This window comes from Amblyomma mixtum, chromosome 2, assembly GCF_055824585.1.
Source record: "Amblyomma mixtum isolate Tamu chromosome 2, ASM5582458v1, whole genome shotgun sequence".
NCBI classification, from domain to species: domain Eukaryota; kingdom Metazoa; phylum Arthropoda; class Arachnida; order Ixodida; family Ixodidae; genus Amblyomma; species Amblyomma mixtum.
The window spans coordinates 83,305,224-83,331,023 of record NC_143013.1 but is presented as its reverse complement, the minus strand read 5'-3'; positions in this window follow the sequence as shown (position 1 = coordinate 83,331,023).

Below are 25,800 nucleotides of genomic sequence, written 5' to 3'. Positions count from 1 at the left end.
CGACGCATTCAAAGCAAGCCGCCGCGCTCGTTGCAGCGCTCGCCTCGGCGCTTTCCTTCAGCGATGCCAGATGGCGCCACAAGTATCTTTCGGCAGAAATTCGACGACGGCGGCTCGATCTCAACACGGGTGCTTCTTGTTTCGCATCTCGCGTGACCAAACCTAGCAAGTACCACTTTTATACTTACTATGCCTTAAAACGGACAACAATAAGGAAGCTTTGTGCGCGGTTTCACCACAAACGAGCCAACGGTTGTGGCGGGAGAATTTTTCAAACCTGTGCCGATAAAGTTGCAGAACACGGTACAATAACATCGAACGCACATTATTCCATTGCTGGCATGTGAACGTTTGCTCACCATTGTCAAAAAGAAGCGACGAAAGGAAACAAAAAAAATAATACATTTGCGCTTTTAAAAGGTGCCCATAACGTACACAGCAACACCCTCAACTCAGATGCAAAATCCCTAAATACGTGTTCATAGACCCAAGCGGCAAATATGAGTTCAACCCTTATAACTCAAGTGACCCTCATTTTCCCCCTCAACTTCTGGAGCGCCATCTGGCGTCGACACGCGCCGACCGGACACTGCGCTTGTTTATCGCACAAGTCACGCGTCGCCATCGGCCGTCAAGGCCCGTAACTCAAACACAACTTCATTTTCTGTTCACTGTTACTGCGGAATAACCAAAAGGATTGATGAAGAAGCACTCGGCGCATAACCCAGGCAAGTGGGATAAGCAGCATGACCGGAAGAGAGTGCGGAAGAGGAAGAGACCAGGCGGAAAAGAGTGTGAGGCCATATCCGCACTTACTGCCGACCCCCTTGTCTTCCATACATCCCCAGCTGAGCGGTGTGGTGGAGTGCAGTGTTTACCCTCATCATTCACGCTGAGTGAATCGGGGCCGAGCAATTCTTTTTTCCCTGCATTGTTCCTACCTCTACAGCTTCACTGCAAACGTTATCGATGAGGTTCATTACGGACACGAATGCAGCCGTTTGCTTTAACTGTACGAGCGCTGTTAATACTGCATGTTAAGCCGGCCAAATCTTTAGCCAGCGTGAGCGACGGCCGCTTTTTCTGCGCTTTGCGATGAAGCAAACTTGGGGAAGGCTCAATATTAAGCACGGGCTTAGTGAACCTGTGCTTAGATTCGATATTTTCGCAGGTTTGCCCCGTCATAAGCTGCAGGAGCACGGAAGACGCGGCCATCACGCACGCGAGCTAAAGATTTGGCCGGCAATGCAACAGAAATAAAGTGCAACCAAGTTCTGGTCTTGCCTGTTTTCCTTCATTTTTCTCGATAGACGGAAGACAAAAAGGAGTTTCCTGATGCTAACACGCGACTGAAACTTTTGTGCGTGATGGACGGCCGTTACATTTATTAATTCCGATACTAAGATGAGGGTGGCAGTGGGAATACGCAGATAGAGATACAGGTGAACGGGAAAGTGTTTCTAGCGAAAGGTAGGCAAGTGAAGGGAAGAAAGACATTCTTAGGGAAATAATCTATTCGCGAGCAAATCTACACGTCTTTGTACACTACGTTGTAGGCCACCCTGAGTGTGGGTGGCAGGTATTTTTTTTTTGTTCATTGAAATTAGAGGACAATAAATATTAGCTCCGTCCAGCATGTTCCAGTGATGTGAAATATCCAATAAAATGATTCGGATAAAAATTGCGGTGTGAATATAGCCTTATGCTATGCAAACTGCAGTAGGCAACCGAAGGGGATTGATCGAAAAGATTAAATTCATTCCATCATCATTAATATTCAGAGCTCCATCACGTAGAACATTCGAGTACCCCCAAAGCTCCTCAAGAGCATTGTAAATCGTATGCAATTTTGTTGTATTTCAACTCATAAAATTAGATCGCACAGTGAGAAGAAAAAAAATTATGAAATCCAGCCAGTAAAAGCAAGAAGGAACGACTAACAATGGAGGAAATTACAGAAGAACTCCTTAAGTGTACGTTCCGACAATGCAGCCGGGATCAGAGGTATTCGCCAGAAACGAAGCGAAGAATGCCCTCTTTGTATGTGTTCACTGCTTTTAAAGGTACCAAGAAATACGCAACGATTGCATTTCGTATTCATTCTGATATAATGTTTTCAATCTTAAGATCATCTTTCAATTTCAATCTTAAGATCATCTTTCAATCTGCTTCTTTATTCTCTATTTTTTTGCCGATCCGACCCTCCTTACATGCAAGATATAAATCGATAATATATTTTATTCGCCTCCTTTTCTTCCAAAGTGAATTTACGCACGAGTGGTAACCAAATTTTAATCGCTATTTCCCCGAAAAACCTGCCTAGTGTACAAAAGAGCCGTGGAAATAAGGCTTCTTTCCGCGGAGCAAGGAAGAACTATATCCGCTGCTCGAAACAATTACTCACGCTGAGAATAGCAGCGTAAACAATGCGTTTGTCGATTCAAGAAAACATTTTGGTTTGATTTGGTTTATGGGGTTTAACGTCCCAAAGCGACTGAGGCTATGAGAGACGCCGTAGTGAAGGGCTCCTGAAATTTCGACCACCTGGGGTTCTTTAACGTGCACTGACATCGCACAGCACACGGGCCTCTAGAATTTCTCCTCCAAAGAAATTCTAGCCGCCGCGGCCGGGATCGAACCCGCGTCTTTTGGGTCAGCAGCCGAGCACCATAGCCGCTGAGCCACCGCGGCGGCGCTCAAGAAAACATTTTAATGCAAAGATTGAAGTAGGGGAGCTGAAACTATTGAATATATAAGCCATGCGCGAACCTACAGTACGTTCAGAGCCGTATAACGATATCCCCCTGTATCCAACATATAGCTCATTCTGTTTCCGTCGCATGACACTCAGTGGGTACACAGCTAGCTAGTATATGTACAGTATTCTATGGCTGAAGGCAAACTACTATTGATTAGTCTAACTCCAGCAATAGAACGGGGTTGAATGCATTTGGAAGATACCGTCTTATTACGAATAGCAGCGTACAAGTATCATTCAAGAGGAAACTATATTATAGCTGTATCTTTCCGGTGTTAACCTATGGTACCGAAACTTGGAGGCTAACAAAAAATCTTGAAAACTGAACGAGGACAGCGCCCCGAGGTATGGAAAGCAAAATGGTAGATGTAACGTTAAGAGACAGGAACAGACCAGAATTGGTTGAGGAAAAAAGCGAGTTATGATGGACTAGCCGAAGTGAAGAAAAGAAAATGGATATCATCGGCAGAGCATGTTAAGCGAAGAACAAATAACCGCAAAACAGATAAAATGGCTCCTTAGTATAAGGAAGTGAATACCAGGTTAGACGCGGCAGTGGGCGACAGAGAATCGCGTTGGCAAATGAAATGGGAGGTTTGTGCGTATATAGACTTGCCACGGCTTGTCCGTATTCTCTGTCCTGCAGCGGCAGTTGCTTTTGCTGACGATGATAGATAGTGAAATCCAGTGCTTTTACCGCTATGCATGGGGCCCTGGTACTTGCTCGTAGGCTCACATTTGTACACTTACACAAAACAGAAGAAAACTACATAGCAGATTTGCGACACGCACACATAAGAAAAATGTATCGCTCCAACTGGGCGTGTTCATCCGTATAACATTCCAGCTGACAAAAGCTTTTGCTCGGTTGTGTTAGCCCGTAATCAAACCTGGAAGCAGCTGTTCTGCTGACACCCACAGCCTTAATTAAGTAAACCAGGGACCGAAAAAAAAAACGCAACACTTTTAAACTTCATCGAAGCCAATAAATTTGTTGTGTAGTTGCTTTAAAGTTTTTCGAACATGAAACTTTCGACACAGGAGTAGCTTTGGCACTTCGCTTCACTGGCTCAGTTGACGTTCTACTCGTGTCAGTATTATCTTGCTTACTAAAGTGCTGCCTTTTAACACTAGCACAGCCAAATGAAACAGGCCAGTACGCGCTTATAAAAATATAAGGTTTGCCAACCTCATTATTCAAAGCTAATGTTTAATTTTTTTTTTTTGCAGGATATTCACCTTTCAGAAACTTACGCCCTATATACCATCCACATACTATAACCTGCCCGGATTAGAACAATCAGGACAGCTTTCCTCAAGCTTTTCCGCAGTCATCTGTTGCTTTGCCTTTATCACGATGGCTGTACTCCACCATTGCCAGGAATTCGGGAGAAGTGTTTCTAGTTCCTTGGACCCAGATCTGAAGCTCCGGCTTCCATCCGGCCTACCTCGACGTGAAGAAACTTTGCTGTGTCGCCTCTGGCTTGGTGTAGCTTTCACCAACCCTTAATCGGTTTGGCTGATAGCCCGGCATGTGCCATCTGCAGGTATGACGACACTATAACCCACATTCTTTGTGACTGCCCTGCCTACAGCGCCGAAAGGCAGTCTCTCAGCCGCGCGCTGGAGCGCGTAGATCCACGCCCACTAACGGAAACACTGGCCGCGGCGATCGTCGGTGGTGCAGGCCTCCAAGGCACTGCTCCGCTTCTTGCGGACTTGTGGCCTGCACGACAGGTTGTGGCTTCAACGAACACTGACTTTTTAGAGTGACTTCAATTTTCCGTTACTCTCTTTTCTCTTACATTTTTTTATCCCCTCACCCCCTTCCTCCCATGCAGGGTAGCAAACCGATTATACTTCCGGTTAACCTCCCTGCCTTTCCTCTTCTACCTACTCCGCCTCCTCCTCAAAATAGAATGTTGACATCATACCTGAAGTATCAAAAAAATAAAATGACCTAATCGCTCCAGAACAGAACTTGATAGGGTACTATGCTTAGTTACGTTGGCTGGGTGCTGTCTCGAATTCCTGATAACATTACTCTCATTACTCAGACGCCTCATAATACGCTAATTACTTCAGGAAAGGGAGGGACTTTTTTTAATAATCAATTCTATAAATTAATTTCCCTATAACCGCTCTGGCAGATTAGCGATAGCGTTACTCTCGCTGTGTCGTTCACGCGAAAGATAAAAGGGCTTTGCGTAACAAACTTCATGCAAGACGATAGTTCTTCTTTGCGAGCCATTTCTAGCGTTGATATTTTGTACTACTGCAGCAGCAGCGAAGCAAACCGTATGTCTCGTCATTATCGTTGTTTACTGGACGCGAGTGCGCAAATCCTCCATATAAACTCCAAAGATACAGCGAAGTGACAAAACACGAAGTGCTGGGTGGCAGAAAGGAAGTTGTTAAGTGCTGTTATGCAAGCAATTAACGCTGAAGAGTGCAGTGCACCGAGTCACTTACGTTCATCGTAACGAGATTAAGCGGAGTTTTGGTTTATTCCTTTCTTTTCGTTCACTTAACCTTCGAGCACACGGACACTGTTTGCATTTTCGATGAACGGCGAAGTGGAACATGACGGCGACTAAGCAAACATGCTGTCACATCGTCACCTCTGATTCCCGTCATGCTGACACTTTAGCTCTTGTTGTAGCCACCCTGTGTGTGAACTGAAGAAGCGATGACTGCACTATTACCTTTGCTGTAACACCGATCTCATTTTTAAGGAAGGAAAATAGCACTGGGGGTCGTCCTTCGTACCACCATGGTTTAGCGAAAATGATAGAGGTTCCCGCTCACAATTTGTCACATATTTTATGTCTTCTTTGGAGCAGTGAAATTATTTTCCTACTTCTTTGGTTTAAGCTTCTCAATCTTAACCCGATTCTATTCAGCAAATATTTGGAACAGTTAATTTTTTTTACTTCTCGTGAGGCTGCTCCCTTGCTCACAACGAGCGCGTTGTTACGTCTTCTTTGTGTAAGTAGGCAGCATCCCCGGAGGTATTCCACTACCTTGATTCGAAAATCCCTGATATCTTTCTTATATTAACAGTGAAGCACCGAGCACAGACGAGTGCTCAGTGGCTTGTCTGGACCAGCCAAGAATGCTGAAAGCGCGTGGCTCAGAATTTTGGCCACGCGTCAAGCCCATTGCGTCATTCCAGGAAGAGCTTCAAAAGTGTGTTTCAGACACAGAAACACAGAATAATTAAAATTTCGCACACACATCCCATTTCGCTAAAAGTTCATTTCCGTCATCCTCCCTGTCTGTTTTGTCTCTGTAAGAGACTGCGAAGTGGTTAGCGAGACCATGCTCCCCCTCCCTTCTTCTCTTTCGTGCATAGAGTGGAGATGTGCATCCTTTTAACGGCACACTATGCTCCAGGGTATTCGGTCAATCGACAGGGCTCGGCAGGGACTTTTTCTCATCTTTGTGCCCCGAGACATGTACACCTTGTATTATTCCGGTCTCCTCGTAGTTAGCCTTCGACCCGTCTTGTCTCTTTTCGTGCGTTTACTTTGCTGTGCTGCTCAATGGGACATTCGACACAGAACTCTCCTGGCGTTTTGTTTGTCCTTTCATTATAGCGCGCATTAGGTGACGTTTCCCAAGATGATTTCTCGCCATTCGTGTCTCAGGCTCAGCACTGCTTACATTTATTACTTCCTTAGATCATGTTGAGATGTTGCTGTAAAAAAAAAGGGGGGGGGGGGGGGGGGGGGGGAGACGGCCCAGAAAAAAATGCCGGCTGGTGTCTCTGCAATGGGACGGCGTTTACTTCTACTTGAAACGGCTCCACTTGACCCATTTCTCCCGTCAAGTTTTCTGCCTATAAAAGCATAGTTCAGGATGAGCAAGAAATATCAACTATATGGGTGTTCTTGTGTATGAGAAAGATAATGATAATGGTGCAGTAATTAACCACCTCCACACCGCCATGGGGCTAACAAAGAAAAGTTAATAGCTATTTTCTTTCAAATAAAACTTCACCTTCGAAATATTATTTAAACATGATAGGGGAATGACCGCCTTCGCTCGTTAACGGCTACAAAAATAAAATTATGAATAAACTAGTTATCTCTCAGAAATGCTCTATCTAAAGGAATTTCCACCAGTACACCGCACATATAACCTCAGTCACAGAAGGCCTATTCCGATACACAGAACTGAAGCCGGAAATAGCACGGGACAGTTGTGGGAAACTAACAGCAATAAACTTTCTAGATATAGTCTATGTAAAGAAACTCTCGCAAGTCCAATGCCATATCGCTGACAAAAAAAAGCAGCTTTCAAAAACGTTCAATATTATTTCTCGGTTAATTTAAGAGATTCATTTCCCGGATCATTCATTCGAACAAACCTTGTTTACGGATTATCATGACAAATATTCTAAAAACACAAAGCGGAGTTGCTGCTTAATTATTAGCTTAAAAAAAAAAACTTCTTCAGGAGTCGCTAGTACTCTTTCACTGCACTTGCTCTCAAAGCCGTCTGCCAACATTCTGAATGAAAGTGTCTCCTTTCTGCTCATTCGTCTAGAACGGCCGAGTGAATTGCGACAACTGCACGCAATTATACAAAAGCGTTTGCAGTTTCATAAATCGCATTGGCTCTTTTTGAGTTCACAGAGGAAAAATAATACCAAATTCTCTCTATAAACGGTCGCTGAAACTTCGTAAGATGATATCAAGACTCTTTCGTAAGGCCGACTCTGACAGTGCGAGGCGAAACGAAAAGCACATTATCCTTCACAACTCTCTAAATGCATCACCCGCTCTTATGTAATACGCTCGGCGTTTTCGGGGCGAATCTCCAGGGTAAACTCAAAGCACGTGAGAGGGTCAGCGTAGCACACTGCGCTAAATACGCTGTGCACCCTGAGTAAGGCTCGGCAATAGGCTTACCTCCTCTTGAGCAAGGGCGCCTGCCTGATTAATATGGCAGTGGGCAGAGCAACAGGTGAAAAAATACGCTCGCCTCTTTGATCTGGCGTGAAGAGTGCAACGAGCCTAAAACGCAATTTTTTTTTTCTGCATCAGCAAGAAAAACCCTCAAAAGACAACGGGAAAGCGTTGAAGATAAAGACATAACTGGCGCTAGCTTGCGACATATTTTTCCGAAGCATGATGAAATTTCTTGTTTCTTCCGTTGTGACTTTTGCGCTGCAAGCATATATACTACAACACTGCAATGCACGCTAGCGACAACCTTTGGGAACAACAGCCTGGGTGAACCAAAGTTTACCGTACTGATCATTTTTGTACTACAGTTCGTAAGCCGAAAAAAATTCTAAGATTTTATTGTTTAAATCGCTGCATAAACTCAGAAATCACCTCACGCCCCTTTTTCTTTTGTACATCCGAGGAATAGCTCCTCCAGGCTAGAGCTTTTAGCCTAGTACGGACGCACATTGAAACATTAAAAACACCAAGAGTTTTCGCCCTCTACCAGTTGGAAGAGACAACAGCAATACTTGTAGCCTTTCCTCCAGCATTTGCCCTCTCTAGGTATTTTCCTTTCTGTAAATGGACCCAGTCTGGAGCTTGTCTCAGCCTTGTGGCCACAGGTGGCCCGATTTCTAGAGCGCCATTCTCCGTCCTCGTTTCTTTGGTCGCGTAGGCGGCCCTTCATGGGTAATATTTTGCCAAACGGAGGAGCCGTGCGGATGCTGAACGTGACGCCATTTGACTTGGATGCGCTCTCACATAAACCTTTGAGGTTTCCACATAAAAGAGAACATTAGGATAAGATAACCTTATTAGGATAAGACCCGCACCAGATCGTTTATGGTTTATGGGGGTTTTCACTTCCCAAAGCGACTAGGGCTATGAGGGACGCCGTAGTGGAGGACTCCGGAAACTTCGACCAACAGGGGTTGTTTAACGTGCACTGACCTCGCACAGTACACGCGCCTCTAGAATTTCGCCTCCATCGAAATTCGACCACCGTGACCTAGATCGAAGTCGCGTCTTTTGGGTCAGCAGCCGAGCGCCATAATCACTGAGCCACCACAGCGGCTGCATCACACCAGATTGGAAGCATGCTTAAGATAAATTATGGAAAACAGTTTCATTTAAAGCCGGCAAATGTTTCATGGGCGTAAAGAAACTCTTCGAAAGTTTAAACTGAAAATGTTCCGTCGCTAGCTTAGAATAGATTTGAAGAACCCAGAAAAAGCCTGGCTTCGCTTGCAGCAGCACTTGTCCTTAACCAATTTACCTTAGAGCACCTGCATTAGCTCTTTAGCCTACCTTCCCTCTCTCACTCCAGACTGAACGGCCGCCGCGGCGCTGCGGAAAGTGTTGACGCACTGTCAAGCCGCTGCTAAGAGCGGCGGCCGATCACTTCGCCATGGTCAGCGGGCAAGCTCCGTTTGCTCGAAGCGCAGTTGAGACCGCTGCAATTTGGTCGCGCACGAGCGCAGTCACGTGGTATTTTTTTCACATTTCGCGGGCTTTTTTTAGATGCCGGAAAAAAGAACCCCGTAGGAGATACGGTGCTGCAATAAACTGGATCGGTTGTTTATAAACCTGCTCTACAACCTAACGTAACGGTCTTGGCACTGAAATCAGTATTTGAAAATTTACATAATTCATCTTAATTATGAACTAATTAAGCGCAATAAAGAATTTTCTGAGGAGCACCACGTGATGGCGAACAATGTATCGTTGGTTTCTGCGGGCTGCGATGTACCCCTTTTTTAAATCCTTGGTTCAAGTTACGTGACACACCCTGTATATAAATGAAAAAGAGGCTCGTACGAGATTGTCACAAGTGGCAAACAAGCGTGAATTTATCTCTTAATTTTAAGCAAGCGCGATTCTACCAAGGCTGCCCTCGGAGAAGGTCCTTCGTAACGCTGTCACAGTTTATTACTTGAAGTCCCCAATCTAGGTATTGAAGATCGACGATACCTTTAGCTGACGAGGGACGGCGGTGTGCTCTTGGCGACCCGCTTGGATGAACCGCAACCCATGAGATAAAATGACCTCGGAACTCACCTGCGAAGAAAAAGAAGCAGTATATGGTGTGAGCACAAGTGTCATTTAGTTGTGTTCTAGAACGCTAAAAAAGAGCAGATCTTTATATTAGTATGCAGTTCGCATTCCTCGGCATATTTTCTTCTTTTTAGTCATAGTATCGCCCAGCACAAATAATTGAACTGCGGTGCAAGATGACTTCGTGATGAACATAACCCTCCTACAAACGTAACGAACTTACATCGCGCACAAAATAGTTATGTTCTCACTTATTCGATTTATCACCGCCCCTAATATTATCCTGTGATCTCAATCCCTGTTGTGTGAATGCACCGAGATAGAATTGTACTAATTTTTTTACCATGAAACTTATAATTCAGTGCTAGTTATTTTTTTCTTCGCATTACATCTCGTCATTGCTACTTTCATTTCATGCCTGCTTTCTTGCTATATTGCCTCAGCTGAAATGGCTCCCTTGTATAGTAATGTAGGCTGCTTCTAGCCACAGAAGTCATCAACACTGCCCGCAATGCTTAAAATAAAACTGACATGATTTTTATTTCACACAAATTCTGAAATCATCTTAATTTGGTATCTTCTAATTAAGTAAAATAACCAGAATAACTGGAAAAATAAGAGTAGGGTGGAGTGCCTTTGTCAAACACTCGAAGACCACAGACGCCGATTTGCAAGTATCCCTCAAAAGAAAAATATATAACAGTTTTATTTTATCAGCGCCTGCCCAGTGGTTAGAAATGTGCAGGCTAACGAAAAGGGTTAAATTTAAGACAATTCAGCGAGATACAGAAAGGAAAATAAAAGGTGTAATGCTAAGAGACAGGGAGACAGCAGAGTGAGTCCGGGAACACAGCACGGTTGATGATATCCTAATGCAAATCAAGACGAAGAAACTGACATGGAGAGGGCATGTGATGCGATGGTCCCTAAGGGCAACGGAGTGGATTTAAAAAAAAGGCACACGTACCAAAGGGAGCAGGAACTTAGGTGGGTAGATGAGATTAAAAAGTTACAAAGATGAGAAGTAGAAAGTTTTAGCACAAATATATGCTAATGGAGAGATATGGGATAGGCCTTTGTATTTCAGTGGACGTAGTAAGGTTCATAACGATGATGAAAAAGATTGCTTCAGAGTTCTATGTAAATGTGACGAAATTATTTAACTTCTCTTGATTATATGGAAGAAGCTAAGAAATTTCTTTCCACATTTTCATAGTTTCAGCGTAGCACGGTTTACGGCAAAGACTTCACAGGAAACGCAGCCTGAAGTAGACATCGCACGTGTGCGGACATTCAAGGCTTAAGTACGAAACATACACGATGTCTTCTCAGTGCAGTCATCGCAATGTACGTCTATTCTTTTTTTTTTATAAATGGTAACGTTTACGCATGAGCTTCTACATCCTCCCAAGAGGAGGAGAGCATTCATTGGCCTCAGTTTATCGAGAATATATGCCTCAGTTCTTTTTAAAAGAGATCAACATTTTTCGCATTTTCACCGTTTTGTAGGTGGCTGCCCTAGCGTACTACTATATGTCGCTTGGCCAAGCTGACATATATTTATTACCTGTAACTTAAAGACAGTCAAACACAAAAACATTAGTAAGTCAGCAGGACGCAGTAAGACTGCAAGAGTAAGACCCAAATATCATGTCAAGTTGAATTTGAAGTTTATTTGTCGCTCTTAGTGGTACTGTTATCACTGGGAGAGAGAGGACGCAGGAAAAAAACTGTTTGAATGCAGCTTGAGAGTCACCGTGCGCCCACACTGCTGAGACAACGCATTGCCGCAGTTGTTTACAAGACAGCTACAGGTGAGGCAGTCGAAAAAAAACAACAAAAGTATCAACATGAACAAAATATTTACAGTGGGGTTTCAACATTAGCATCACAACCACAACAAAAAGTGTCATAAATACCCAAACCAAAACGATCACATCATCAAAGTGTACAACATAAGCAGAATTCACCCGTGTTATAGCTTTAGTCACAGTTGAGAACAAGTTCTAGCTAAACGTCTTTAAAACGGTACAAATGGTTTTCAGGCTATTTACTGTGAAGTCTCTTAGCGATATGGTGTTGTTTTCGAAAATATTCAGGTATTTTGGCAGAATAAAAGGTAATGATCGCATACCGTATTTGGTCCGACAAAGAGGCGGCGACCAAGGAAAATGAGAGCGGGCATCATAGACGGTTGAACAGCGAGACATTTTTAGAAGCGAGAGAGCGGTTTCATTGTTAGTAAAAACCGCAGTTTTGTACATTGATAGCAATATGAAAGGAAACAAAGAAGTGAACTTTAGAATGCCAAATTTAATGAAGTATGAATGTGTGTGGGTATGCCACGATACGTTTGCGATTAGTATAATTACCCGCTTTTGTACTGTTATTAGTTTGGATATGTTGTGCTGGGTCGTCGTTCCCCAAACTGTGAGACAGTAAGTCAGTGATGGGAGAAAGAATGCTTGATAAATGTGGACCTTTACTTGAGACGGAAGTGTGTCCCTCTGTTGGCAAATAAGACCGTTAAAGCGATTCAGTTGTTTCCGAACATGATTAACCTGTTCGTCCCAGGTGAGACACTCTGAGAAGGTGAGACACTCTGAGAGCATTTTATGCTTTGCACGATTGCAATTGTTTTGCCTCCTAGTGACAGGGTGAAGTTGATGTGAACAGTTTTGTTTCTTGTTCGGAATAAGACGGCCTTCATTTTTTCAGAATTATCTTTCAGATGATTATTTCTTGACCACTCGTGAAGATACTCCAAGAACTTATTAGCTCGCGAAAATAATTAGGCTTCTGTGCTACCCGACAACACTGCTGTAATATTGTCATGTTGCGTCATGTTGTCATGTTGCTTGCGAAAAAATAGAAGGTACATGCTGTTTTGAAGACCACGTCTTTCCTCAAGCCAAGATAAATACCTGTCTGGTAACTTTCCTTGTAAACCATCATCACTAGCGCCTACTGCTTTCATATTGTAACGGTTCCGAAAAAGGGTGGCTAGAACTCACGAGGTTGCCTTTACGATGCTGAGCTTATTTCTGTGTCTTCATTTTCACCACCCCACAAATTTTTTACAGCCACACCCAAATGAGACATCATGATATTCCCAGATCTTACCGTTTGAGTGTAGAAATCGTTACTCATTATTCTTTCCTAGCCCTTATAAACACGCAGTGCTAAGAAAACAATTCTTTCCTCAGCCCAAAGTACCCGCGCTGTGCGACCGCAAAACAACGGAGGCAAGCTGTGGCCTATTTAAGACAAAATTGTGCTTCCAGCCATTTCCATTCTTTTCAGGGGCTCCCACTTCCTGACGATTACCTTCCATTTCCAAGACCGCGTACCTCGTAGGGTACAGGGTAATGCAGGGTGCCGTAAGGGAGGATCCACGGCTGCGATTCTCTCCTATTTCTCCATCCCGCTTCTTCAGGTGCTTAGGAAGGCATGGAAGAAGCACGCGTGACCATAAAGCCTTGCTCCCCACTCTGGATGATAGCCAAAGTATCCACGGTACTCTACGAGCAATTTGGACGCCTTCCCTCCAGGTGATTTGGCCGGCGTTGCCCAGGTAAGAAACGCTACTGCTTTGCGGTGGGAAAATTGTCTGGGAAATAGACCACTTTCTATTGCAGGATATCTTTTCCTCCTTCTATTTTTGTACTTTTCTTGGCCGCATGTGTTCCTGTTATTGCACGGCCTGGCGAGAATGTTTCAACGTAAGGAAGAAAACATTGGTAAAAACCCTGGTGAACCGCCTGTCTAGCGCTGATGCGGTTTCTACCTTTCTCTTCTCATATAGTATATACGCTGTCCTCCGCACGTATGTGCGTGTATGCATGTACACACATACATATATTAAATTACATGCATACACGCATACATGCGTACATGCATACATGGATACATGCGTACATGCATACATGCATACATGGATACATGCGTACATGCATACATGGATACATGCATACATGCATGTATGTATGCATCTATACATACATACATACATACATACATACATGCATACATACATACATACATACATACATACATACATACATACATACATACATACATACATACATACATACATACATACATACATACATACATACATACATACATACATACATACATACATACATACATACACACACACACACACACACACACACACACACATACATACATACATACATACATACATACATACATACATACATACATACATACATACATACATACATACATACATACATACATACATACATACATACATACATACATACATGTGCGGACAGAAGTGAACATAGCAAGCAACTCACTTCTAAGTGGAATCACGCTTACTCTATCGAAAATTAACGAACATTGTTCGTCCGAACTAAAGAGCACTGGCACCCCCTATCAACCTGTGCATAAAATAGCTGGCAATTTGAAATAGGGCGAACGTGAAAAATGTTAGAAAGCAATAGCATGCACTCTCCACTTTTGTCCGCACCTTTACGTGCGACATTTTGAACGCCTATTTTACGTAGCAACTGCAACACGTGGGAATAATTTTTGTAGCTTTAATAGGTTGGGAAGAATCGAACACTCTAGCGACCTTAAAGGTGCACTGAAGAGGATTGTGAACTTGTCTTTTTGCCGCGGGAACTCGATCTACACGTTCCTAGCTTTCTTAGAAACAGTGGCTTATTGCCCTGTGTGGCCGATTTCCCCAATTAAATCGAATTAACGTCCGGCTCCCGCCTTTTTTTCTGAATTCTCCCTCGTACGGTGGGCGGAGTCGATCAACGCGTGGAGTGCCTTTTACCCAGTCCCGTGGAGGCTTTGCTTTCGCTTTTTGTTTTTTAGGTTTCCATGAATAAATAGTTTTATTCGCAGATAATATAGCCGCAAAATAAGTCCAAATAAATAAAGATACGCGCGGACTATTTGCTACTACGGACTACTACGTATTACTCCGCCGATGGCAGAGCGGCAAGCCGCCACGGGACTGGGTGAAAGGCGCTCCACGCGTTGGTCGACTCCGCCCACCGTACGAGGGAGAATTCAGAAAAAAAAGGCGGGAGCCGGACGTTAATTCGATTTAATTAGTGGAATTAGCCACACAGAGCAATAAATCGACGTTTATAAGAAAGCTCGGAACGGGTAGATCGAGTTCCCGTGGCAAAAAGACAAGTTCAGATTCCTCTTCAGTGCACCTTTAATAGCTAAAATTATATGACTATGATCAACTCTATGAATGCATTATTAAGGGGAAGTATTGGCCTTCTCGCATAAAAGCACTCTCTCGGGACTTCGTTTGTGACCGATTTTTCGTTACAGCGCCGAAATTATTAAACGATGTGAGTTGCATAACCAGATAAAACAGAACAATTTCAGTGACGTTCAAAGAGACTACATGGGAGTAAATTTTCTCGCGTGTCACGCAATTTCCTCATTCAACAAACTTTCCAGTCAGGCAAAGCACCTCGTGAATGTACCACCTCTAGAAACTTTCTGACCAGTGAATAGCTGACTCGCGAACCTCGCTCCACCTTTCTGGTCCATTGAACTCAGCTGGCTAAGCCGGAAACGCATGACTGAAAAAATTTTCTTTCCTGAGAGCTCCGGAAGTACCTATCATCCACCCTGTTATGGCCAGAGCAACTTTGGTGCAAGTCCATTAACATTCCAGGAAAGTAGCGGCTCTCCGTGGCACCGTACTTTCTATAACTGTCGCAAAAGGAAGGCAGTAAGTAATGGTGGCGTCGGATTCACGACTGTAATAAAAATGAACGAATTCTAGCTGACTCCTCTACCATAACAAAAACTATTAAACATATTTTCATGGCCTTCCGCAGGGCGTTAGCAGATAGTACGAAATGAATAACACGTCGCCGCAATATGAAAGCCATTTCGGGAAATGCGATGCCTTTTCTATAACCCTTAAGATGGCAGCCATCGCGACCGAGTGAGTAACAACTCAGCAGTTTTACTCCGAACGCCACAAAGTATTTGCCCGCGTCTTCCAAATAAAAAACTGACTGCAGTTACGCTCCTCGGTATTGCGATTTTTGAGCGAAGCGGCGGCGACATTACAGCTGTCGGCGAGCCAGTATGGAACATGCATTGACAAACGCAGGCGGCTCCGGTGTTCTGCTTGGACAGCGCACAGCGGTCCGCCGCTGCAGAGGCGTCATGCCACTCTGACGCCATCTCTTAACGGGTCGCCGCTGCGGAGGGCCCGTCTTCTGGCTGCCTCTGTACCCTCTTCCTCCGCTTTCCTCCGCTCGTTCTCTCCGTTAGCGTTACATTTTCTTCCTCCGCTGCGCTCCACGTTCGCTCTCTTTCATCTTCCGCTCTGCCGCTCGTTCGATCTTCCGCTTACGCCGAGGCCGACGGTAAAGGGCGCTGCTCAACCCAGGAACTGGCGCTTAAGAGCTGCCCTCTAACCAAAAAAAAAAAAAAAAAGCGAGGAAGCTCAAACCTCTAACACCAGCCATGAAGTAGGCTACTCACAAGGAGTGACAATCGTAAAAAATTCGCCAGCGCCAACCTCAATGGGCGTAATAGACTGAGATTATTTACCTGAAATAGAAACAGCTGGAGCTCTAAGGCAAATCTAACCATGCCTTTCGATTTTAGTTTGTTCGACGATCTTTCTTGTCTCCTTTTCTTTGTTTTTGAGCAATATGTGATTTTCGAAATGCGCATTTTGTACTCCAGAAAAAGTACATGAACACAACGCGTATCTTCCAATAAAATTTTAAATATTATCTATTCATTTTTTTAACACAGGGGCACACAATCAGAATCGGCAGTCTATGGAGCTTTTACAGCGCTTGTTTTCAGACATGCCAATCCGCTGATCTCAATACAGGGCTGTAAAAACCTTTGCACGCGTTCACACTCTTCACTTGCTAAGTGTTCGCCCAAGCTGTTAACAGCTTGAGTCGCACAAGCCCGCCCAATCATCTGCGCTCAGGAGCTCCAGCTGACAGAGCCCGTTCGTCCAATTATGCGTATTTAGTCTTTCAAACATCACAGGGGCATGACTAACTAATGATATAATTAACCACGAATAGTAATTAAGGAGATAAGCCACTGCTCACCAACTACTCTAGCATCAAAGGCCATGCTACTCAATAGATCCGTGACAATCACGAGCGTCATTATCAGGCACGTAGAGTGTTTCTGAAGAACGACATAGAAACCATCAGCCCTTTTTGAAAGGAAGCGCTAAAAAATTTAGCAAGAAAGGACGTTTTTGTTATAGGCATTTTGCTTGCGGCTGTTTGCAGACATCCGCATCGCGAAAGACATGCAGAACGCGAGGCTGCAAAAAATTCACTGCAGCATCCACAAACCATGTGCTTCACAAACACCCCACTGCTTAACTCGGGGAGCTAAATAACAAAAGTAGGCCAATATGCGTGAGTTTCAGTTAATACAGGTACTAATCTGTTCGAATTTTTGTTTTATAGAGCGGAAATATACTCACAAGTCTCGCATATCTACGCAACATAGGACAGGAATTTAAAAACTCCGCGAACTGGGCAAAATGGCAGCGGAGTATGTAAGTACTTACCGGTCGGAATAAAACGCGCACACGGAAACGCGTACTTATCGGTAGAGCCGACCCCGTCTAGCAACGCCCACGTCAAGCAGCTGACGAGAGCGCTTGGTTTGTAGTTCTGTCCGCAGCGGCTCGTCGTTCGACTTAGCACAGTGACGCGAATCCCATCTAGTGCCTACACGGCGCAAGTCACCAGGCTTTTATTCCAACACTATCTTTGACCACGCGTCAGCATTCGACAACATGACGCTTATATTTTCTGCAGTTTTGCGGACCGCGTTATCTCCCGATGAAATGATGAAGCTTCGACGCATGAATGAACTGTATTTGAATTTCAAGAGCCTTCATCATGTGTATTGTAAAAAGTTTGTTCTGATGCCTACACTTAGTTTCACTTGATATATTTCGCATGGGTCACAACAAGCTCTTAGCTAGGGATGCAGATGTTGTTTCAAACGTGCTTCGTATAAATGTTCTTAAATAAACTTCATTTCAATTCAGTTCAACTCGGGCATAGAGATGCAAGCGATAGCTGCTTCAGAGTGATGTCAGTGATTCCGGTCGATATTTCGCCTTCACGTGAGTGGTAGAAGTAGAAAGAAGTAGAACTAGAAGTAGCAAAAAGAGCGAAAGTAGACTAATGTCGTTCACCCAACCAACGAGTGCATAAGCGGCGGAAATGGCGCTTGACGGTTATTACAAAGCTGACAACTCGAGTGACGAAGCGCCACGGAACACGTCACCAACTTAACGCGCGGACGCTTATTGAAGACGAAGGCTTTAGGGGGATTCCACGCGAAACGTCCCAGACCCGAATTGCGACAACCGCCGAATCCTATGGGCTATTGGGAAATCCTCGGGAAATCGGGCTATTTGGCGATTGTGAGAAAGGAGTTTCAACAAAGTAGTTTCAACAAAAAAAAACTGCGCACTTGAGCGCTCTTTTAAGTCCACGTGAAGAAGGAAAAGTTTGTTGGAGTTTAAAATTTTTAACCCAAATTTCAAACCGGGTACTGGGAGAAATCTTATTTTAGAATATTTGGCTTTTTTTTGTCTTGAGATCTTACTTGATTAAACAAGCCATGCCAAAATTTTCCTCGTTTTTTTGGTGCAGAGAAAAACGAAAAAATGTTGCGTTTCAAGAAATTTTTTTACATAAGCGTAGTTCACGTTTCAACAACAATAAATTTTTTTGTTTTCAGCTGTTTCTGTAGCGAATGCTAAAAGTAAATTAAAATAGTTAAAAGAAGTAATTATTAGAAAAATTAGTTGCAAAGTTAACAAAAATTTACTTTTCCTTGAGATTCAGACCTAAGTTAAGGAGCAATGAGACCCAAATAATAATACGTGCGATAGATCATAATACACACCAACTTTGTTCCTTGTAATCCAGGAATTTTAATTTCAGTAAATTTTGTTAAAGAGGGGAAGAAATCTTTGAAATCCGTAAGCCTCCTCGGTAGATGCTCCCGAACTGTCTTCATTGCAGAAGATGTATATCGTGTTCAGTGTTAACTGCAAGGCGTGATAAAAGCATTCGAAACTAAAGCATCGAAGCCTTCCAAGTAAAGAAATTAGCAGTATTTTCTTCACTATGCGAAAACATTCTGTCCAATCTGCACCTTTAGGCGGCAAAAGAAATCTATAGGAGTGCTGAGAAGCCGATTTAAACCGAAGAAACAAACAAGTTAACACAGCCACATTAAATGAAGTTTTCATGGATTGATCAGCAGTAAAGCTGACCTTCCACATGACCAACTACAGGACGCACCAGAGGCGTCGTTACCTATCATGAGCGTTATATACGGTATAGCTGTCGCTAGAACCATACAGCTGCTATGAGCTAGCACTGACGTGAGCCATTCGGTTTCCCGAAACACCAATCACCTGAAGCAGTAGAACCCTCCGTGACTGACCACCTCAACTTTCCCAGCATTAGCTGTCGTGGTTGTTCATTGCACCACGCATCACGTGGTTGTTCAGCGCATCATCGTTACGCAGTCGCACAATGTTCCTCAGCTCGAAGAACGCAGTAAGGCGCTTTCTCAACTGACAGAGCCCAAGACTGCCACAAGATGATGCAGTCGTAGGTAGGGGTACACGTCGTGTCATTTATCAAAACTTTTCAAGTTCTCTACCAAGGGGGATGATACAAAGATGTAACGCTCTGTAGCAGAATAAACATGTCGTTTATATAGTATATATGCCTTTCAATGCCTTGAGCTATAGAGCTTCAGTTTCTGAAACAGTCCATGTTCCTCTACGTTCATCCCTTGTCATAAAAAGTCTCCATCATTCAGAATAGCTTCTCTGACACCGCGAGCCCAGATATCTCAACGGCTGCAGGAGCCGTATGTCATCTCTAGCACTTCCTGAAGCCGTTTATTTATCTGTTTCTTTATTGGCCTTTGCAAGACGTTCATTTTTATGCCTTCTGTCTGCCCCCTCTCGTCGTCATTCATTTGCATGCGCAACACATGCATCATATGGCCTGCCTTGACCCCGAGGGTCCTAAAACGAGCCCCCCGCCTGTCTTCGTTTCATAGAAACCGGTCCCTTTATCAGACTCGCTTCTTATGTCAGTCTTTCATTTTAATTTTTTTTTTGCCTGCACCCATGCGAAAACAATGGTTGATTCCAAGAAATCTCTCTATTTGCCGAAACAGATGTTCGGGACGGAAAGAAATGCCATTACTGCATCAAGGACAACAATACCGTTTATTAAGACTGTTTCCTTTTCTTTCACTGTGTGCTGAAATCCAATTTATTATTAAGTGTAAATTGTTCGCTCGCTTTAGAGTCTCTTGATAGACTTTTCAGTGCTTACGGAACTGCCGTCAATGTTTAGTATTCACACGCAGTTATTGGTAGGCAAATAGTGGCCACATTCTTTCAAATGATTTCTTGGTATGATTAATTATGAGGAGTTTGGTGCGTTTCTCTTATAGGAAACAGTTTAAATTCAAGGGTAGAATTAGGAGGGCGAAACAGAATTTATTGAAAAGAAACAAAATTGATAAAAGTAATAAAAATTGAAAACACTGAGCGCACGTAATGCAAAAAGCAGCTTTTGAAAGCCTTCCCATGGCGGAGGCCGTCATTCACGCGAGCTACGCCACTTGCTCACCGTAGGAGCTTACGATGTGCCCGTCACGAACTCACTAAAGCCGCCGCTCAGCCGGCGTCTGCTAGAAAGCGATTTGCTGGTCATTGATTTTCCGCCTCTTTTAGAATCTCCACAGGTCGGCACATTATACACGTATGTCCTTCACTCACCTTCCATCAATCCTTCGCATATTTGGCGTCATTGTTTTGTTTATTTTATGCTTATTGTCTTTAATCCAAAGGCTACCTTCGAAACAAATTAAACCTGCCAGTTCGAAACTCACATCGTTCTTCCGGCAGTTTAAAGAACGCCTGTCCTAATACTAACACTTTCGCTGAAAATCTGCGCAAAACATTTCACACTCTCCTGAAGGAAAAACTAGAACCGTCCATATTGCCCACTGTTTTTTCCGGTCTCTGAAAAGATGAATTCGCGGGTTCTGGTAGAAATTGTTTATTGACGAAACTGAATATGAACCTCGTGGTTGGAATTCCTATTTCAGGATCCTACTGGTCGAAGCTGCTACGGCGGCCCTGTTTAGGATATATCTCTGGACTTCAGGGCTTTCTTTGAGTGGGGCAACCTCCCACAGTTTAGGGGCTGTAGAAAAGGTGGTGGATATGGCCTAGTTTGTCTGGCATGACGATAGCATGTGGTAGAGTTCAGCAATTTCCCCAAAGTGGAAGCATTCTAACCTGCAAAGTCTCGGTACCAGCCGTGTAGAGATTTGGTGATGTGAAAAAGTGTTGGTTTTAAGCCTTCCTAACGTTTCTTCTCCGTCGTTGCTTTATTCTTTCGAGAGTGTGGGAAATTCTTATCATCCTAGTCTGTAATTTTATAGATAGCCCTGATAGTAACTCAAAGGAGAGAGGTTGATGTTGTTGCAAGCTACTGGGTGGGGTTAGCCTTGCTGATTCTGCCGACAGTTGCTCCCCCGTAGCGACACTTAAATGCTAAATAAGGTTCACAGATCAGGCACATACCTGAGATCTGGCTGATCTACATAGCTCTAAACAGAATCACCTATAAATGTCAATAGTCGACCCCTGCTGGGGTCACCATCTGGAGTCCAAATTCGAATCCTGGAGAAACTTTAAAAGAAGGTGCGACGCCTCCTTTCTACATAACTGCTTTCCGCGCGGGTTGACAATGTTCAGGTCGTGCGCGCTGTGTGCAGTATGAAAAAAAGGAGTGTGCATTTAATCACGTACTTGAGTTGAAGGAGGGGAAAAGATAGAAAAGAACAAAGTGCGTTTTGTAGAACGGAAAGTTGGGCGAGTTGGTATACGTTAATTTTGGGTGGAAAAAACAGCGCGAAAGGAACGGAAGACGCACGGATGAAGGCGCTCGTCCATGTGGTTTCCTTCATCTTTGTCTTCTGTCCCTTTCGCGCTGTTTTTCCACCCAAAATGAGAGTACGTTTTATTCATTCTGCTACCATTAAATTAACACTGCCGTTTTTCTCCCCTGTAGTTTATTTTCTTCTAGAGGGTGCACTAGCTAGGGAAGAAGAAGAGAGAACAGGGGTGGACAGCGCATGTTAAAGTTTGCCCATTCTTTTCTGTAATGGCGGCAGTGATGCAGTGTGGCGTACGCTGTCGACACCCGCTCGTTAGGCTAACGTCCTTGTTCAGCGTCGGCAGTTTCGCGAAGGCACGCAGCAACTCCGTAAAACAGTACGGCCTTACCTTCCGGTCTCTAACGTAATGCGTATATATTGTCACGCGCGCTGAATAGCGGTGCGTGTGATTATGCGTTCAAACGTGCTTGCTATATAGAAAAGAATTTACGTGTTCAGACACGCAGTGATTAATGATGGACAACTTCTGTAGAGACACCGAGAACATATTTAAAGGCGACCAAGTGATTAACTGAGAAAGGAAATCAATGGAAACAAAAAGGGACAGTTTGGTAGAAAAAAAGAAACGGTTGGCAGTTTAGCGTTGTTTTAGCGTGATTTAGGTGTTCACTGACCAGGGGAGCCAGATAAGCAGGTGTTCAACTTTTTCATCTTCAACGCCAATTTACCCAATGTACGCCGGCGGCCTATGCTCTAGTGCCTGATTTCTGCAGCAGTGTTGTCAACGCTAACGCGTATTTCTCTAGTGCTGTGTAGAGCTTTCAGGTACGTGGCGGTGGTGCTTACCGACAAAAACTGGGCTTTCGCACAAAATTTCGTGCTTAGCACAGCCAAACCGCCAACCGTTTTTTTCTTCTGCTTCCTAACCAAGTTTCTTTCAAGCAAAAAATGATTACTCTATTAATTTCCATGCGATGACCAACACCATAAATAAAAATAAAACATCACTCAGTGCAGTGACAGCGATGAGTGATTGATGTTTTTTTTTTCATACGAGTTTTTTTAGCGAGCCTCACATCTTCCTGCCGTTGTTTGGTATTGTTTTTATTTGCTCCAGAGCTAACATAAATGTGCCTTATCCTAAGTCCCACACGCCGCAAGATTTCATACACATGTCTCAGGTGCAGAGTACCTGCTATCGCTTTCGTGCGACGCAGAATAAGTCGACATACTAGAGCCATGTGTCATCATACATAACACCTAATAGGACACCCCGCCCCTTTTCAAAAACGCCTGGGCCCTCGAATCATGTGGCATATCGCGAAAAATATATGGACGCTGAAATGTCCTCTAACCTCACAAGAATCGATTGATGGATTAATTAGTATATGACTAGATGATACAAAGCGCAAAAGGGACAGGACGAACTAAGAAGCGCCTTGTCCGTGTTGTTTCTTCGTTCGTCCTGTCCCTTTTGCGCTTTGGATCATCTCCTCCTCTAACATCCCGTTACTATGAAACGAAGGCACCGTTATAATGCTGATAACAGTGTGGCCATGGCCGAGTTAAATTCCATCACATAAAAAATTGGGCTGCTCCGTGCGTTAGTGAAGCTTTCATCGAGTTGATCGAAAACAAATTTTCCCCTTCTCAGGCGGGTAAGCTCTGCTGTGCTTTAATTCTCTAAGTTTTCTTTGTATTCCTTTGTTTATGTACTTTAACTGATTCATGTGCAAAAATCTTCCAGGTTTTGTAGGCCTTACAAATTTTATTTTAATTATTGCTTCATGGTTTGTTCAGATACGTAGCTGTCCTCTTAATTATATATATTTGAATGGGTTTCAAACTGCTTCAAGAGGGCTGAAGAAGCGTAGTTCAATTAAACCGGTTGCTGCACCAGTAGATTCATTCTTGCCAAACGTAATGTTTAACAGCGCTAAAGAAAGACGAATAAATAGGTACACAACAGAGAGGACCGGCGTTGCTGCAGCGATGTTACAAGAACAGAACCTGTGCTTTCTCGTCTATCCCTATGTTTCTTCATGTTTATCGCTGTAAAACATCTGCACCGAAGAGATGTTAGCAAAGGAAAAAAGCACTTCGGACACACCGGGCGTACCTCGTTCTGAGGAAACCCGTAAAAAAAAAAAAAAAAAAAAAAACAAACGTAAGACACGGGTCTGCGCCAGGCAGACAAACAACCACTGCCGATAGAGCCTAAGTGCGAAAAGTAGTAACCGGTCGCCACCACCAGACGCAGCGAGAAGACGTCTCATATTGGACGGGCCTCATCTCCTCATGGTTCACGGGGCAGCCGGGCTGCTGCAGGTTCTGTGAGCTGGCGCTTTTGCGAGAGCAGAGCCCATCAGTTTGAAAGCGGTACGCTGAAAGAGGTGGGCCGTGACTTTCTGCACTTGTTCTTCTCTGCCAGCACTGATAAGGCCTGGGCCAAATGAAGAGGAGAGTAGATAGAGGCCTCCTGCTGATGGCACAATAGACGACAGCGACCTGCCTTCACCACGGAGTTTAGGCAGAGTGTAGGAGCGAGTTCGCTTGGGCTGTGAGTTCTGGAAGTGTAGGCAAGTAGTGCCCGGAACACACTTTCTCTACCGACGCCAGGAAGCAATTACACACTAGCTAGTATGTTTGTCCTTTCGGCTAACAGCCCTAACTTTTTCAAGTGTACTGGGAGTCTTTAAGTGTTTGTCATTAGCCGTCTAAACTGCACTTTTGTTATTCTTCTTTGCCGTGTTTCGTATCATTTTGGTCTTCCCTCAGTCAACTACACATTCTGGTAAAAATTGCCCGTCTCACGAACAAGTAAACCGCCGCAAGGTTATATCAGGTCTGTCGTTATCCTTTTTATTTTAATTTTTGTCTCGTTTCCATTACCGTGGAAGTCGTTTAGGTCGTCGTTGTTTTACAATTTTTGTGATTGTTGCTGTTGTTGAGCAGTAGGTTCATATCTTGCTTAGTTGCTTCGGACTTTTTCCCTGGTCCAATTTTGTCTCTTGCTTAGGTGAAATTCGGCAACCGCTAGAAACTGTACCCTGCTGAGTGAATGAAAAGTATTTCTTTATGCAGCTTTGAAAAAAGTTTAGCCTAGCCTATTTTTTGAGCCCCAATCACAGGAGGCTGAACAACAAACTTGCCTAAGCCAACGATCAGTAGTCGGTGCTTTCCTTCAGTGTCAGCCACGGTAGTTCCGGTACAAACTTGCAGCCTGAACTGTGCGCCTATTCAGCCTCGGGGTCTAATGGCGTATCCGTCAGAACTGCTCAAGCGCGGGCTCACAAAGAAACCGAGACTGACACCGTCTCTTTCACAACGGTATACCGTGCACCCTTGGTGCATGCGGCGTCTCTCGCTTGGTTGCAGACACGCTTGACGACATCCGCTTCTTTCAGTGTGTCGTCGTCACGAGCGGGCGTGCAGTTGACATACGCTCGTTAGGCGCCAGTCGTCGCTTCCTGAACGTTGGTTAGAAAGCTACCCGGATTTCTATAGGAAGAACGCCTGGCGGCTTCGTATGCTATTTAAATGCATTGGTTTCTTTGAGTCGAGTACAAGCACGACACAATCAGGTTCTAGTCCCGCGAGTGCGCCTGAATATTGAACTTCCTATCGCAGTATTTGTTTACTTATATATTTGTTTGTCTGGTTATTTATTTGTGGCGTCGTACGAGGCATGGAGTCCAAGCAAAGGGAATATAGTGTCAGTTAGCAAAAAGAAGAAATGCCTCACGAAAAAGCATTTAAATAGAAAATAAATAATGAGATAAGCACATCGAAAATCAGGTAAAAGCTCGAACAGACCACATGGTCGCACGACGTCATACACACCGGCCACCAATCAGAGCGCAGCCATTTCCGATGACCGTATGGCGTCATCAATCTGGGCCAACCAGCGAATTTCTGAGCAGCTGGAGCAAGGTTTTTCGACTGAAGTGGACGTTGAATTACACGCGGTGCTCGACATCAGAACCACTACACAAGGGAAACAGGTGCCAATGCAGACGCCTATTCTTTTTGACGGTGTGTATTTTCAATATCCTTAACCAG